The sequence below is a fragment of the Homalodisca vitripennis genome, chromosome 7 (assembly GCF_021130785.1).
Source record: "Homalodisca vitripennis isolate AUS2020 chromosome 7, UT_GWSS_2.1, whole genome shotgun sequence".
Taxonomy (NCBI): domain Eukaryota; kingdom Metazoa; phylum Arthropoda; class Insecta; order Hemiptera; family Cicadellidae; genus Homalodisca; species Homalodisca vitripennis.
The window spans coordinates 129,588,735-129,604,706 of NC_060213.1; the positions used below are offsets into that span (position 1 = coordinate 129,588,735).

Below are 15,972 nucleotides of genomic sequence, written 5' to 3' on the forward strand. Positions count from 1 at the left end.
AATACTTTATTATGTTCAGTACCCTCACTAATAGAAACATATTCTAGATATAATGTGTATAAGTAAAAGAAAATATTTTAATTTTATATATTGCATGAACAATTTTGTGCCTAATGGCAATAAAATATTATTGATTAATTAACACCCTCTTTCTTTAAGCTAACAGATTAAACAACAGTGTAAAAGTTGTTCTCGTTTTTTTTTATCAACAAAATACTGTATTTCATTATTTACCACACAACTAAAGTTTTGGTAAGTATATTACTGATGCAAAAAGTGTATAACTTTTATGTGAATCAACATGAAAAAACCCACTTGTTCAAGTTTAATACCACAAATTAATGACAAAGAAAATCTTGTTTTATTCTCAATATTTAGATAACAGTTAAATCTTTTTAACCAAATTCAATGACTTTTTTGTCTACAGGACGAAAACAAGTACCGTATATAAAAGCTTCACCTTCTTCTGCTGACAATGTAAAAGCTGTATAATACTTCTGTGTGAATATTAACTGCCATACAAGTTTTAGACACCTAGGTTATAAATTACTTAAGGCAAATCCGCTATCTTAATAGTTCATTGTTGTTTTGGAAACAAGTTTTATTTCTTCATGTTATCTTTACTATAAATGAATGTAAAGAACTTTTAAGATTAAAAATGTAATAAAGAGAACAGAAATATAAATTTATAAGCATTATAAATTCAGGACACTTGGTGGTAAGTGAAAAGAATATAACAATGTATCATATGCCTAATCACATATAACGTAGTAAAACTGCACGAGGATTTAAGATTAAAAAATAACAAATTGTGCATTAACTATATGAAAATATTATTTCAATAAAGCTTATCCTAACCAAAATATGTACAAAAATATTATTTCAATAAAGCTTATCCTAACCAAATATGTACAAAAATATTATTTCAATAAAGCTTATCCTAACCAAATATGTACAAAGGGAGGGAAAGCAACATAAATTGATTGTATAAGATCTAGTTTTGTATCCAGGTTCTTGAAATTATATCCAATACTTTTTTATTTTATAATGCACCCCATAGTATAAAGCAAGACATTCTGAAATCTTTCTTTAAGCTTTTCCATAGTCAGAGTAAACATTTAATTTCATAACATTTTATGGATGCTACGCCATAATAGGACGAAGATCAATTTGCCTAATATAACTTTGATCTGCAGAGTTAATTTGCACTTCTTCAATGGGACTTCCAAAGACGTACAGAATTACCTACTATTTTTTTTTTTTATTGTAGCTATATAAGAAACATTGATGTACTGAAAAACAAAGTTGTAAATTGGATAATGATTTTCGCCACGCTTTTGTTTTCTTTCGCAAATTGAAACAAACAAATTGTACTAAAAATCACTCACATTTCACTTCAACTTTAGCATCAGGAGACACATTGAAAATTACTTATCAACTAGAGTACAGGATAAGTTAAGTCCAGACTGAAGACAAGGCCTGATTTTCAGGGTAAAATAGAAACACTATGACATAGGTCACTATTCTGGATATTGACAAATAACCAATGACCCTCGTACCTGCACTTGAACGTCTCAGTCCAGCTTGTAAATGATATATTATTATTAGCCTTGAAACTAGTTAAGTATTATAGTCTTAATGAACTATTATTCGTTAGCCTTGAAACTTCAGGCTATTATACTGTATTCCATGCCACAGATATGGAACATCCTGTTCACACGTTTTTTGCATGTCTAAACCTAATCTTTATAAAGTACATACTAATGGTTACTTTATTAATTTTACACCTTAAAAAAAGTTTTATCTTCATTGATTAAGAGAGATACAAGTAACCTTTCAGCTTGCCAAAGCTATTAAAATTAGTATGAAATGAGGTTTTTAGAATTACTAAAAATAAAATTTGACAAAAGCCTCCCAACACCCTTGCCACATTGTGTAAAATTATAATGATAACATTTAATTACTTTTTACAAATTAATACTTCAATTCTTTTTCTCAAAAATCGTGAAAATAAAGCCACTATTTAGGTTTACCAAAAGCTTGATCCATAATGTTAGTGTAGCCTCAACACATATTTAATGGAAATTACAAAAATAAAACACCTTTAAATCTTTTATTAATTTTAATGTAAACAATATACTGTGTACATTTTGGATTCAGTGAATCTATAATCAGATACAGTTTAGTAGGTTCAGATAAAAGAGGTTTTATTTCTTTATTAAATGCTAAGCTATTGAAATCAATTTTAATAACGTTTAACTGTATCTCAAATATACATACAGAAACAAGCTTTTGATTTGTACTTGTATCACTATATTCTAATGAGAATTCTTTAGCTGTAGCATTAAACTTACTGATACTTGAAGATGGTACTTTTTGCACCAATAACAGACTGGGATGCTGTTTAGATACCCTTGGTTTCGGTACATTCTTAAAAATAACTAACTTTAAAAATTGTTATTTTAAACTTTATTGTGGGCTGAAGATTAAGTTAATAAAAACTTGACAATTAATTAAGCAGCTTTAAGAATCTTTGTACCAAAAGATACTGCACCTGAAACTAAATTTAAATGTTTTATAACATTTAAAGGTAGTATTTTTATAAATTCTTTTCGTGTCATTTTGTTAACTATCTAATGTAAAAAGATGCATAAATAGTAACAAGGTTGTGAAGTCTTCCGAGTCAGAAATGTTGATTGATAACTTGGGAGGAAAGCCTCACATACATGGAGTAGTGATAAAGTTAACATAATAACTGATATTTCACCAGGGTAATATTTGCTTCATAAGAGCAGATGAAAAAGTACAACATTAACCTGATATGCGAGCAGTGAAAAACCTTAGTGTGGCACCTCACGGGCGGAGTTATTTGCAGCAGCACACGCCTTTCAAATAAAGTAAGATCAAGCCCCAGTGTGGAAACTGAAAATATTCTCTCTTATTTCCAATAATGTATCAATAGATATAACATTTATTTGCAATTTCTTAAAAAATACAATGGTGTCATTAAAATTGAAAAATTTCTAACTTGTTATTGAGTATACACTGGTCATTCCACTAACCAATCCGGGATTTTCAGTCTACTCCTTGTTGTGTTCTTGAGACTGCCTGGGAGCAAGTTTAGGATTGTACGGCCAATGTACGAGGGTTTCTAGTTGAACTATCTGTAGGACCAAGTCTTCAGAGTACCCTTATAGCCTTTTTCTGGAGAACGAGGATTTTGCTAAGTTTGCCTCAGATGCTCTTCCCCATGACATCAGCCCATACCTTCCTTATATGTGAATCTATTACTGCATAGTATGCGGTCTTGGCTGTTTCCAAACCTCCTATTCACTTCATCTTCTACTACATAAATGCCGGATTAAAGCTCTTTGATCGGGTCAATTATATGATCGTTACAAGAGAGGTCAGCATTAGTTGATTAATTGTTAGATCAAACAGTTTTGCACTTTTTCTACTGTGATTTCTGTCATGCTTTCTGCTGAAATTTGTCAGTGTTTTTTTTTGGACAGATAAATGGAAATATAATTTTGAAGACTGCATTGCAATGCTTCATCTGTTGATAAAATGTTTGCGTGTAATTCTTGTGGCGTATCATGTGTAAACAGAAGAGTTGTATCATCTGCATACATTATGGTTTCGATACTGTCATCCTTAATAAAGTTTGGAGAAATCTTTAGTAAACAGAATGAAAAGGAGGTGTCCAGGACAGAGCCCTGAGGCACTCCTCTGCTGACAGAGTTGTGTGGACCTGTATACAGTGTTTTTCCATTTGTGTCTTGTTGAATTTCAACTATTTGTTTGTCTTTTTTCAAGTAGCTGACACCCAATCTTTAGCCAGTCTGTCTATTCCCAGAGTTGAAAGATTCCTAAAATAAGGTTATGGTCCAAGCAGCTAAATGCCTTGTTATAATCTAGTAAGATTGCTGCCTCGTGCTTCTAGATGGTTAATAACATGTTCAACTAAGCACATCAGTGGTGGTGGACCTTCCTTTGAGGAACTTGTGCTGTTTTTTTGCAATGAGGTCATGCATTTCCAGTTGGTTTAGCATTCTCGACAATGCAACCTTCTCTATTGTTTTTGAGAAGGTTGATATTAATGAGATAGGATGGTAATTTTCTTGTATAGCCTCTTTTAGTGTTTTGGATATATTTTTGCTATTTTTAAAGTTGAGGGGAACTGATCTAGACTGAATGATTTATTTATTATACCAAAGAGTGGAGCAGCTCCTTCTTTATCATAGTGTTTTACAGCTTTTGATAGAATTTTGTCCACTTCACATAACTTACGGTTTAGTGAGGCTATCACTGCTAGTACTCCATTAATAGTTGTGGGTGGTACACTTAAAGGCTGTACATTGGGTGGGTTATTATTGTTATTGAACTGAATTCTGTTTTTCTCCAAAATGGAATTTGATATCTCTACAAAGTATCGGTTAAAGTACTCAACAATGTCAGCAGGGTTATTTACTACTACGTTCTCATATATTTCCTATTGTAGGTTTGGCTTCTTCTTCTGCTTGCAATGTTTTTCTGAGTTGATTATTTACCAAATAACTTTGGATTTAGCAGCACTTGTAATATAATCTGCTACAGTATTCACTTTTAGATTGCTAAGCTGAAAGTTGCAGGTTTTATTTTTATCTACCATCAGTGTTTTATCATTTTCATTTCCAGTAAGCTCATATCTGTCTGTGCACGGCAGAAAAAAAGTTCTCTTTCAATACTTTAGCTTCTTCATCATATTGAACAACTGCTTTCTGTCCCTTCCACTTTCCTTGTGTATAAGGTACTTTGGTATTATCTGAAGGACTCTTATTTTTGGAACATTTCTTCCTACCGGAGATCTTAAAAAACTACATTATTGTAAAGAACTGACTTTATTTATAGCCTGACAATAAATAGTAAATATAGACAGAGTGGTCTCCTTCTCAGCGACATTGCTTCCTTTTGGAAGGCAGAAAACAGGAACTGATCGTCATAATGAAATGTAATTTTCACAGCAAGTCAAATAAAGTCTGCTCTTTCTAATAATAGTTTTTTTAGGTCTCAGGTAAGACAAACTCCTACAAAAATAGCGGCCTTCTGATAACACCAAAGTACCAAAATAATAATTACAATTACATGTTAAAAAGTTATTACAATTGACACAGCATAGTACTCAAATAAAAATCCGTAATATACAAAATAAAGACAAATTTCTGATGTTAGACTATTTGGGATATGTTTAGAGGTTTGGAAAGTAACAATCAGGAATTCCTCAGCCAATAAGTAAGGACTTCGGTTGGTGCTAACCTCGCACTTAACACAAAAAAATTAAAAACCTCTTTTGAGATAGGCTAGTAGGCTAACCAAATTCAAGCTCACATCACGTATACGATCATAAGGATTATCTTATAACTTTGTACAACTAGTAACATATTTATGATAACCTAATCTAAACATACTTATATAGCCTAATAACAAATAGTAGACAGGGAAAGAGTGGCCTCCTCCTCGACATAACTTTCTATTAGGAGGCAGAAAAAAGAACAGATGGATCGTCATAATGGCATGTAGTTTTCACAGTAACTAAATCAAACATAGTCTCTTCTTTCTTATAATGTAATTTTTATGGTCCCCAGAAAGAAAAAAATATATTTTCCAAAAATAGTGGCCTCCTATAATACAAATATATAGTACGGTAATTTTTGTATACTTATTGTTTAACTTACTTTTAACATATCCTTGTAAAACTCCTAAAACCCGTAGTACTACAGGTGAATATATTTAGCACTTACAGGTTTTCCTTTTGGAAAATTAAAGTTTTTCTATAAATTGGCTGAAACCAAGAACTTGTGACGTATCTTTCTTTACAGCTTTAAAATTCATAACCTAATTGTAAATAACTAAGAAGACTAATATTTAAAATTCATAGCATTACTTACTATAAATGAATAGTCAAGAACTATTTCAGCTTAAATTGATAACCAGGATACTTAAAATAATTAGTGGCTATCCATCGTCTTGTCATCAAATCATACATTCCCGTCACTTTTCACACCAAACTAATACTCTCTCAATCTCTTTTCCAGCACCTCTGTCTATTTTCATCCATGGCGGGCTAAAAGAGCTGAAAATTAGTCATCAAGCAAAGAGGTAGAAATAAATTTTATAATTCTTTCTAGAAGATTCAGTTCCCTTTTTATACTACAAGACGTACTCTACTGAAAGGTTGTAGCCGAATAAATTTAACAACTTTTCAGTAACAGTAATATATTAAAATTAAGTAAATTTAACCAAATTTAAGTACAGTAACATTTTAAACTGAACTGAAGATAACCAGATTTTATAGAATATATATATAAATTATTTGATATATTTTGCCATTTCATCTGAAAGTTCTATTGTTGGTGTTAATAATAGGACATATATATATATAATATATATATATATATATATATATATATATATATATATATATATATATATATATATATATATGTCCTATTATTAACACCAACAATAGAACTTTCAGATGAAATGGCAAAATATATCAAATAATTTGTAAATAGGTATAATGAGTTAAAAAAAAAACTGTTTGATTTTGTGCGCTGTAAAATAATGTCAGACATCGAAGATTTTTTTTATACATTCGTTTTCGTCCAAAAATTAATGGTAGCTTCTGTCCATCAGCGCCGCCAAACTCTGCAAAATCATACAACAATTGACAGTTGACAACAATTTGGCTGGTGGGGGAATAAACTATTTTAAAATGATCACAAATTTACAAAATGTGCACCATCTTGTAAATTCAAATGATTCAAATGATTTATCCAGCCGATCTACAAATTGTAATAGGCTACGTCTAGTGAAAACAACATTCAACTACAAAACTTAGCTGCGTGCAATAATTAGAGTCCGTGAAATAGTTAGAGTCCGTGCACCAATAAATGTCCATCAGGTCATGTACTAAAAATATAAATAACACTAATCATTTATGCAGATATTAAAATTAAACACTAACCAACATTTAAAATAATGACTACATGTAAGAAAATAAAGATTTGACTAATAGTTACAAACAGCGTGCATCAGTTCATGTCAATTCACTAATTAATTAATTAATATATAACAGGCCCTGCACTAATACAAATATAAATATAACTAGGCATAAAATGTGAATATTAAAACTAAAATTAGTCATACATTTTGTGAAAGACTACATCTAAGAATACAAAACAGTCATGATATGACTAAGAACCATTATTTAATCAGGGCTCATTAATTCAAGTACATATATCAATCTAAAGAGTACTGGGTCATGCAATATACAGATAATAACACTAAACACATGCAGAAATTAAAAACAAATTAATTTAAATAGCCAAGCAGAAGGGAATGGTCAGATTCCAAATATTCAGTTAGGCTGTAGAAAGGGATATCTGACAACCAGGATTTTAGGACAGGCCCAAAAATTCTGTACCGGGAGCTGTCTAACTGTAAGGGGTATGGAGTTGAACATTTTAGTGGCTATATAGGGAAGCAGTTTGAGATCTTGTGTAACATAGATCTATTTACATGTACATCAAGGCATTTCCTGGTTTCATACTTATGTACACCTGCATTAGTGATGTAGTCATGTTCTTTATGCTTAATTATATATATGTTAAGTTCACACACACACAAGCACACAGAGGGAGAGAGAGAGAGAGAATTCTAAAGACATTTTTAATTTCATTGCTTGCCAATAGGTGATAGCTAACCTAGTTCACTGAAAAAGGCATTCCAACTTATGCTAACAGAGCCAGAATTCACGCGTTTGAATTGCATAATGTGACACAACAATGTATATATACATTGTACACTATCATAATTTGGTGTTGAGAAAACAGTGGTCTACAGTGTTCAAGCAACTGTGCCCCACCTAGTACTTCTTATAGTGGTTCAAATAAGTTTATGATAAAAAATAATTAATATATCATAACTAAAAACAAGTCAAGTTTTTTTTTTACTACATTTACGTTTAGTGTTCACTCGGTAAGACAAAATTGGCAAATGTTACACTACGAGTATTTATCGCCGCGTCAGAGTCGTCGAGCATCGCGTCGTGACGAAAAACGCAGGCTTTTAGTTGTGTCACATTATGCAATTCAAACGCGTGAATTCTGGCTCTGTTAGCATAAGTTGGAATGCCTTTTTCAGTGAACTAGGTTAGCTATCACCTATTGGCAAGCAATGAAATTTAACACGTTCACGACGACGTGACCCACCGGTGGGTCACGGGCCCATTCGTAAAGGACGACGTGGACCCACCGGTGGGGTCACGAGCCCATTCGTAAAGGACGACGTGACCCACCGGTGATGTCACGTAACAATGCGTTTTCTATATGGCTGTAGATTTTATACAGTCCAAAGAATTTGGCCGTTTAATGTTAACCACGTCCACCAGGAAGATTGTGGGAACATGTAGGTATATCAGGAACACGTTTACTAACACAGTGATATTATAGGATTTAAAAATATAAACACTAGTATTTTTTCATGTTGCCATATGGACAACGGTTTATTATAAAATGCAGCATGTGTAATATCAGAACATGGATTTAAAAAAACGTTATTAACTTTGAAAACATAGTAAGATATATAACTATATGGCAAACAATGCAAGAGTGAGTAATGTTTTTACAATTTACTTGTGCTTAGAGTTAAAACATAAGATACACATAGAAGGAGAATTAGGACAATCATTGCAAAATGTAGTAGTGACTTTTCTTGCTTTCTTCCTCGCCTTCACTAGTTCCAAGTCTGTCGGCCAGTTCACTATAACACGGCAGACATCTTTTTGCGAGAAGTCCCGGGCAGGTCCTTCCCGCTGAGATAGTTTTGTGGGTCAACAAAGGCCGCCTTCTTACTTCTCCATCTGTGCACGCAGAGCCGGTGTTTGTATTCTGTTGGTCACTGGGCTAGCAATCATTTTACTTATAAGTGCTAAACCGGAAGCCTAACATGTCCATATGGTCCTTTTTAGGTTTACCGTGGTTGTATACTACAAGTGAATTAACCACGCATGTGCCAAGAAGAAGCTCAAATGCTACTTTCATGTACCACCGAATGGTTTTTCTGAGAGGGGTATAATACGACGGACAGCTGGGTCAGAAACATCAACTCCCTTTTTGGCTCCATTGTATGCTAGCACTAGCACTGCCGACGGCTTTAAAATAGGTTGTCCTTTGCTATTTTTCTACCAGTGTCTTTTAAAATCCCTTGGTCTTCTGCACGGGTAGAAATCATGAGGACAACGCCTTTTATCTTTCCAGAGTATAACTTTGACTCCCCTTTCGTTTTGAAGAGCAGATACTTCGCCTCTTTTGATATTTTTCTTGACGAGCTCTTTTGGATTATTGACCCTGTCTGCACGAAGGGTGCCACATAAGTATGTTCTTTTGTGGAGAAGAAATTCTGCGAGAGGAACAGAAATTATAGAAGTTGTCGGCAAATATAGTGCGACCCTGAAGCAACAAATCAGAAGCTAACAGAAGTATTATTTTTCTGGACATGTCCTTCATTCCTGTAATATCATTTGTACATGCATAAATTTTACAATTGTACGTGTATGCTTCACCAGAACACAACTTGTACACTTTGATTCAATACTTGTGTGTCTTGTTGGGGTTGTATTGCCTAAAATGAAGGCGCCCACGCCAAGGCACCATTGTTTCGTCGATGACAATGTTTTCTCCTGGCTTCATAACTGATTGAAAATTTTTTGTTCAGCATATCAACAATTTTCTTAATTTTGGCAAGCCTTGGCTCTGTTTCTGCTACTTCCTCATTGTTAGAAAAATGGAGGCATTTGAGAATTGCCTCAAAACGGTCCCCTTTTCATGGTTTTTTTTTTTAATTACTTCATTTTCAAAAAGTTTATTCTTGGACCAATACAGTCTGAGTTGTGGAAGAGGGCATATTCCCATTATCAAAATGATTCCAAAAAACTTCATAATTTATATCTCGTCACAGTCTAACCAGTTTCTCATTAGAGATCGTCTTCTTACCTCATGACTTGATAAGTAATTACGAGCGTTCCTGTTGGTTTCAGTTACTATTAACTGTAAAACCTCATCAGTAAAAAAATGCCTGTATAAACTGTCATGGGATCGTTTTCTATCATAGTCATACATCAAACCTCTTCTCCAGTGAAAGGGAAATCCTCTCAGTTAATGTACAGTCACTCCAGTTATCACTACCATGTAGCTTCATCAACTGCAGGAGATGTAGTACGTGATGGTTCAGGTTCGTTGGTATTAGGCCTGCCATTGTTTTGAATACCTACATCATTTGCATTATCCACAGTAAATTCATTAGATGCAGGAGATATAGTATGTGATGGTCCAGGTCGGTTATCATTAGCCTGACCATAGTTTTGAATACTGGCACCTAAACTATTTACAGTGTTTTGTTTACACAATTACTTACAGAGGACAATAGTGCAGTTGTATTTATCGTAACTTCATCTTCTGATTCACTATTCACAGAATCCGATGGAACATACTCACTTCCAGAGTATTGAAGTTCTACTAAGTTCTGAAATGTCAGAGAACAAACGCGTCTTCTATATCACAGTCATCCATTTTTACCAGTCACTTTGCACCTACAATGTTCACAAACGAAAATAAATGTAAACGATGTGAGACCACGAAGTACAACTGGTGTAAGTGAGGTTAGAACAAATAAATTACATTGTAAACAAATGGAGCAAAACGATTGGAACAAATAGAGCAAAAACGATTGGCTCACGTGTTATTTGTGGCGCCAAGCAGTCTGGCTGAGCACGAAACGGAGCGCGGAACACGTGGGCTATGAGAACAGCTGAAATACAGCGTGACTCACCGGTGTGGGTCACGCAAAAAAATTTTGAAAATCATATGTTTGCAATAATATTTTTAGTTTTCGATGACGCATGGCCTTTTATATAGTCATAAAAGGCCTCTTTGTGCGAAAATCTCAATTTCGTCCACAGGTCATACTATACCTAAAATGGCGTCGTCATATTAGAAACTGCAGTAAATATTGGTCGTCGTGAAAACGTGTTTTAAAAATGTCTTTAGAATTCTCTCTCTCTCTCTCTCTCTCTCTCCCTCTGTGTGCGTGTGTGAACTTAACATTGTCTTTAGAAACGACCTCCACCACATCAACCCAAACACCGAGACCATCATAGCGCTTCCCTATGATTATGAAATCTAGTAATTTGGTCTTATCTGTGTTTATAGTCAAACATCTTTCTTTAAGCCACTGGACAATAATATTACATTACACACATGTTTTAACGTCCAAGGTCTCTCACGACTTTGACTGTCTAAAGTAATTTACGGGTAGTTTGCAAACAAACAAAAATGGGCATCAGATCTGCAACACAACCCCTGATGCTAATGATAAATAAAATGAACAAAAGAGGCCCTAGAGTGGAGCCTTGGGGGACTTCCGCCTTCACTGTTTGCATATCAGAATAACAACGCCTTAAATTGAAACCATGAACGAAATATATCTCAACTGCTTGTCATATTGCCTCAAATATGATAAATCAATTTCTTACATGCACCATGCACTGCAATGCTCTCGTGTATCTATCAAAAGATCATGGTGGTTTCCCATCAAATGCCTTTCGTAGATCAAAAATACACCTGAAACAAATTTGTCTTTATCGAGAAGTATGAACATCACACTAACAGTTGACCCACGCTTGACAAATCCAAACTGATTGTTGAACACAACATTGTTTCGAGTAATAAAATACCACAATCTAATAAGAATTGCTTTTTCAAAAACTGTAGCAAACGATGTAATAGAGATTGTTCTAAAGTTGTCATTTAATCCATTTTCCCTTTTTGTGCAAGGGTTTTATGATAGACAATTTTAAAGCATTTGGGAAAACTCCACTTTCAAAAGAAAAATGAATTACGTGAACAAGTGGATCGATTAGGAATTCCCAACATGGTTTCAGCAGTTTAAATAACATTTCATCACAACCTGAAGATACCTTTTGTTTAAGAGACCTGATTATATATTGCATCTCTCTCTCTTGGAAATAGGTGATGAAAATAACGAAGTGTTGTAACTCCCACGTAAATACGAACTAATGGTGCCTGAGGAGGTCAAACCATTTTGAGCAATACTTATAAAGTAATTATTGGACAAGTTTGAGACTTGTTCTGGATCACTAATAACAAGGCCTTTTAATTTTTAATGGTCTGTGAAGCACAAAAACCCCTCAGGTCCTTTCTTGCTAAGTTTTAATTTATTATTTCCCACATGGTTTTTACTTTATTAGAAGAATTTTGTATTTCACCAAGCACTTTGGAAGACTTAGCGACCGTAAATACTGGACATACTGTCACTTTAAGGATAAATAATGTTGTATTCTTACATCAGAAGAATCCAAATCTTTATTCAAATAATACCACTGGGCAACTTCATCATCATGAAACATCATCACATCATCACTTAAAAACATCTTGCCACGATAGGCACTCTTACAAATCCATGTTTTCTTCTCTGAAAATGCCTGCTCAAAACAAAATGATAACAAGGAATAGAAAAGACACATTTTATCATTCATACTATATACCTAGTAGACACTGGACCATGCCTCTTTACTCAGTGAATTTCTGAAGGTGCGAACATTGTCATTCAAAAAGAATCGCATAAATAAGAATTCAGTGTGTTTAGCATCACTTGAAAAATTTCTCATCACAACCTGTGAATGGTGATCAGACAATGAAGTTATTAAAACAAAACACCTGTACATGTCATCAGGAAGATCAGTGTATAGATGATCTATCAAGGACATAGAGCTTTTAAATTCCCTGATATAAGATATTACATTATTTTTTTTAATGATGGGAAACCATGATGTACATGATGCCAACCTTAACATCAGTAACCGACAAATCGACATTAAAGTCACCGACAATTGTTTTAACCTCTGGACTCATAATCTTTCCAAGACAACCTGAAAGACATCATGATCCTGCACTGAGGAAGAAAATGGCTGAGGCTTATAAAATGTGACAATCAAGAACGTGGTATTGTTAACGTTAAACCTAGCAAACAGCAGGCTCACACTTACCCTCCAGGCAAAAACGTGAAACATTAATTACAGTAACTCGGATTTAATTGAAGGTCTGCATATATATTTGTGGCAGTAGGCTGTGATGTCATTAAAACCGTGTAAGGATGTAACTTCAAACTCAAAATCTCTTAAATGGTGTTCTGTTACACATACAATACCCGGATCCTCAGAATTAACAAAAATTTGGAAACTGTCAAGCTTACTAGTAAGGCCTTGCACATTATGATAAACCACCTTCAGTCTGCATAGAGAATTGCGGGTGGCTCTAGTATTTCCTGAGACGTTCTTTCCTCTAAAAAAAAACTTTCTGTATTGGAATATTCAGATTGAATTGCTTCGGTTAGTGAACACGGCTCATTACAGACAGAAACATCCTTTTCATTACTACAGGTTAAACTACCAGTGTCACAATTCTGCTCTCGATCAAGAATTGTAGCAAAGACATCCATCCGAGAACAACCTCCCCAGCTCACAGGTACCTCTTCTGTTCAGATGTCTTCCATCCCTAGCTCGATATGATATCTTTTTACCCAACAATTTACCTCTACAAAAACTATTGCCTATCACTTCTACTTGTTCATTAAAGTCAAAGAGAGCTGTGTGCAATGTGCCCGATCTTGTCAATATACTGTTAAAAACACCGTAGCATTAGGCTCCGTTGTAACCCGCTCGGCCCTTATACTACTTTTTAAGATATTATCTACATGGGAATAAGTAACTGAAAAAGTTTTATTAGTGTACTTCACAGTCTATTTTTGATACCCTTTATTTTATTCACCAGGACAAAGTTCTAACATAGCTCCTCTTATAAACCTCATTTCACCACCAAAACAAATGATTGAGTCACCTATCACTAAAAATTGACTTATCAATAGTACATTACTGAAGTTAGGTCCATTAGTTACGGCGACCTTTCCGTCTTCGTCAGATTGGAGAGGATTACAATCATTCTCATTCACTGCGCCAGATGTCACAAGCATTTTACCAGGAACATCACAACGCAAATCTCTATTCTCAGTTACAGACTGAGCTTTGGTTTTAACTTTTTTCATGATTAGACTTTTTTATTTTCATATTCCAGAGAAATTTTTCATAAGATGCCTCCACGTCTTGTGGCTCTTCAACCAGTGAATCTATTATTACATTTGACGAGATATAACTTCTTTGGAATTAACTAAATTCCAATTTTCACTTGAGACTTCTTAATTATGAGAGGACTTCCTGTATTGCAAATTGTATTGCTAAAGCTATCAACATCATTACATGTAGATTCCCTATTTACAGTGCACTTATTAGCCACAGTATTATTTACAGAGTTATCAGAGGCTCAAGACCAGAAATTGAATAACCATAAAACCATTCAATATATTACGTTTTCTGGACTTGAGGACAAAAAAAATCGTTAAAATATTAGCTTAGCATGTACAATCACATCTTGTTCTGCTGAAAGCAATTGTTATTGAAAAAATTCTCATCAGGAATATTAAAATTACTTGCTGCAGTTAGAGCAGGGGCAGTATTTAAATTTAATACAGATGATATGCCTAATTTCTAGATTTATTTACAAAGATAAGAGACCAGTGTGAGCCACTTTCCCAGCTCATTTCATTAGTTCTATCACTAACAGCCATAACAAATATTTACATGACTGATGAGCTGGAAAACATAGATAAGATCGGTTTGTTTCCAAATTTTATTGAAAGTGAAATGACCGGACTAATATGCAAACGATTACCCAAATTCCTAGCTGTACTTTGTATGGATTGAAAATACTCATTGATATCATTCCAGCAATTTATCAATGAACATGTTTTAGATTGATAATCTCTATTTTTCAAATCAGAACTTAACTATTAAATTTTCTATTTATTTCTTTTTATTTTCATTGTCAAAATTTAGATCCCTAATATTAGTGTGCATATCATCTAGCTTACTAATATGTTTAAAGGAGTCTTTTTTAGCAATTAGGGATGAAATGTGCTAGTCTCGCTGCTGCAGTGCCACTCTGTGTGTTTCCATGCGCTCGTTTAATGACTGAATCTCACGTGCTGTTTGGTCTTAAATTTGAAGACGTATCCATCTCCTCCAGATAAATTGTTTAATGTCTTTCTCTAGATAAAATTGCGATTCTAGCACTTTTTTCTGCTCATAAGATTGAAGCTCTTCCCTTGCGATTGACTCCACATTAAAATTGTCCACAAAACGAAGCAAATTTATAAAGTGTGCAGACAATACTTCAAAATAAATTCCGGGATTATTGCCAGTAAGGCTATTTAATTCCAGAGCGAGTACAATGTCCTCCGGATTGCCATTTAAATGAAACACACTTCTAAAGTGATATCCTTTATTCTAACACCTTAGTTAAAATGAAAAATTCAGCCTAACAAAGTTATAACATAATTAACAATATTATGTAGCATGTGTGTGTATTTCATAATAAGATTAAAACAATTTTTCAACAAATAAATATTAAATAATAATAATTAAAACTGTTAAAATATTACAACACTTAAGCCAAAATAAATAATTTAGCAATAACAATTGGTGAGTTAAATATAGTCAATTAATAATAATTGTGCTTGGGTTTTTGTATTTAGATCAACAAAATTATTAGCTGTTGCATAATATTTTCATTCTCATATTCCTTTAACATGACTTTTAATTTTTAGTTTTGAGGTCCTAGTAGCACATTTTCCCCAATGTGCTGTACAGTTTATTACAGGCAAAGCCATGAACATTTACACTACACTATTTGTGTTTAGAATTGAATAGAAAACTCTCTTTATTGCAGGCATATACAAACTCATTTTTTTCAAATTAAATGAAACAAATAATATATGATTAAAATAGTTCATAAATATACA

The 15,972-nt window shown here is 33.6% G+C and overlaps 1 protein-coding gene across 2 annotated transcripts in view; it reads right to left on the minus strand.

Annotated features, from left to right (window-relative positions):
- The window catches only part of LOC124366320 (caspase-3-like), a 62,745-nt gene extending 56,650 nt beyond the window's left edge, over positions 1-6,095 (minus strand). For both annotated transcript variants that reach the window (XM_046822777.1, XM_046822776.1), the window contains exon 1: positions 5,928-6,095. The gene's annotated coding sequence lies outside the window, so the exon portion shown is untranslated. The remainder of the gene's footprint in view (positions 1-5,927) is intronic.
- Between the last annotated feature and the right edge of the window lie 9,877 nt (positions 6,096-15,972).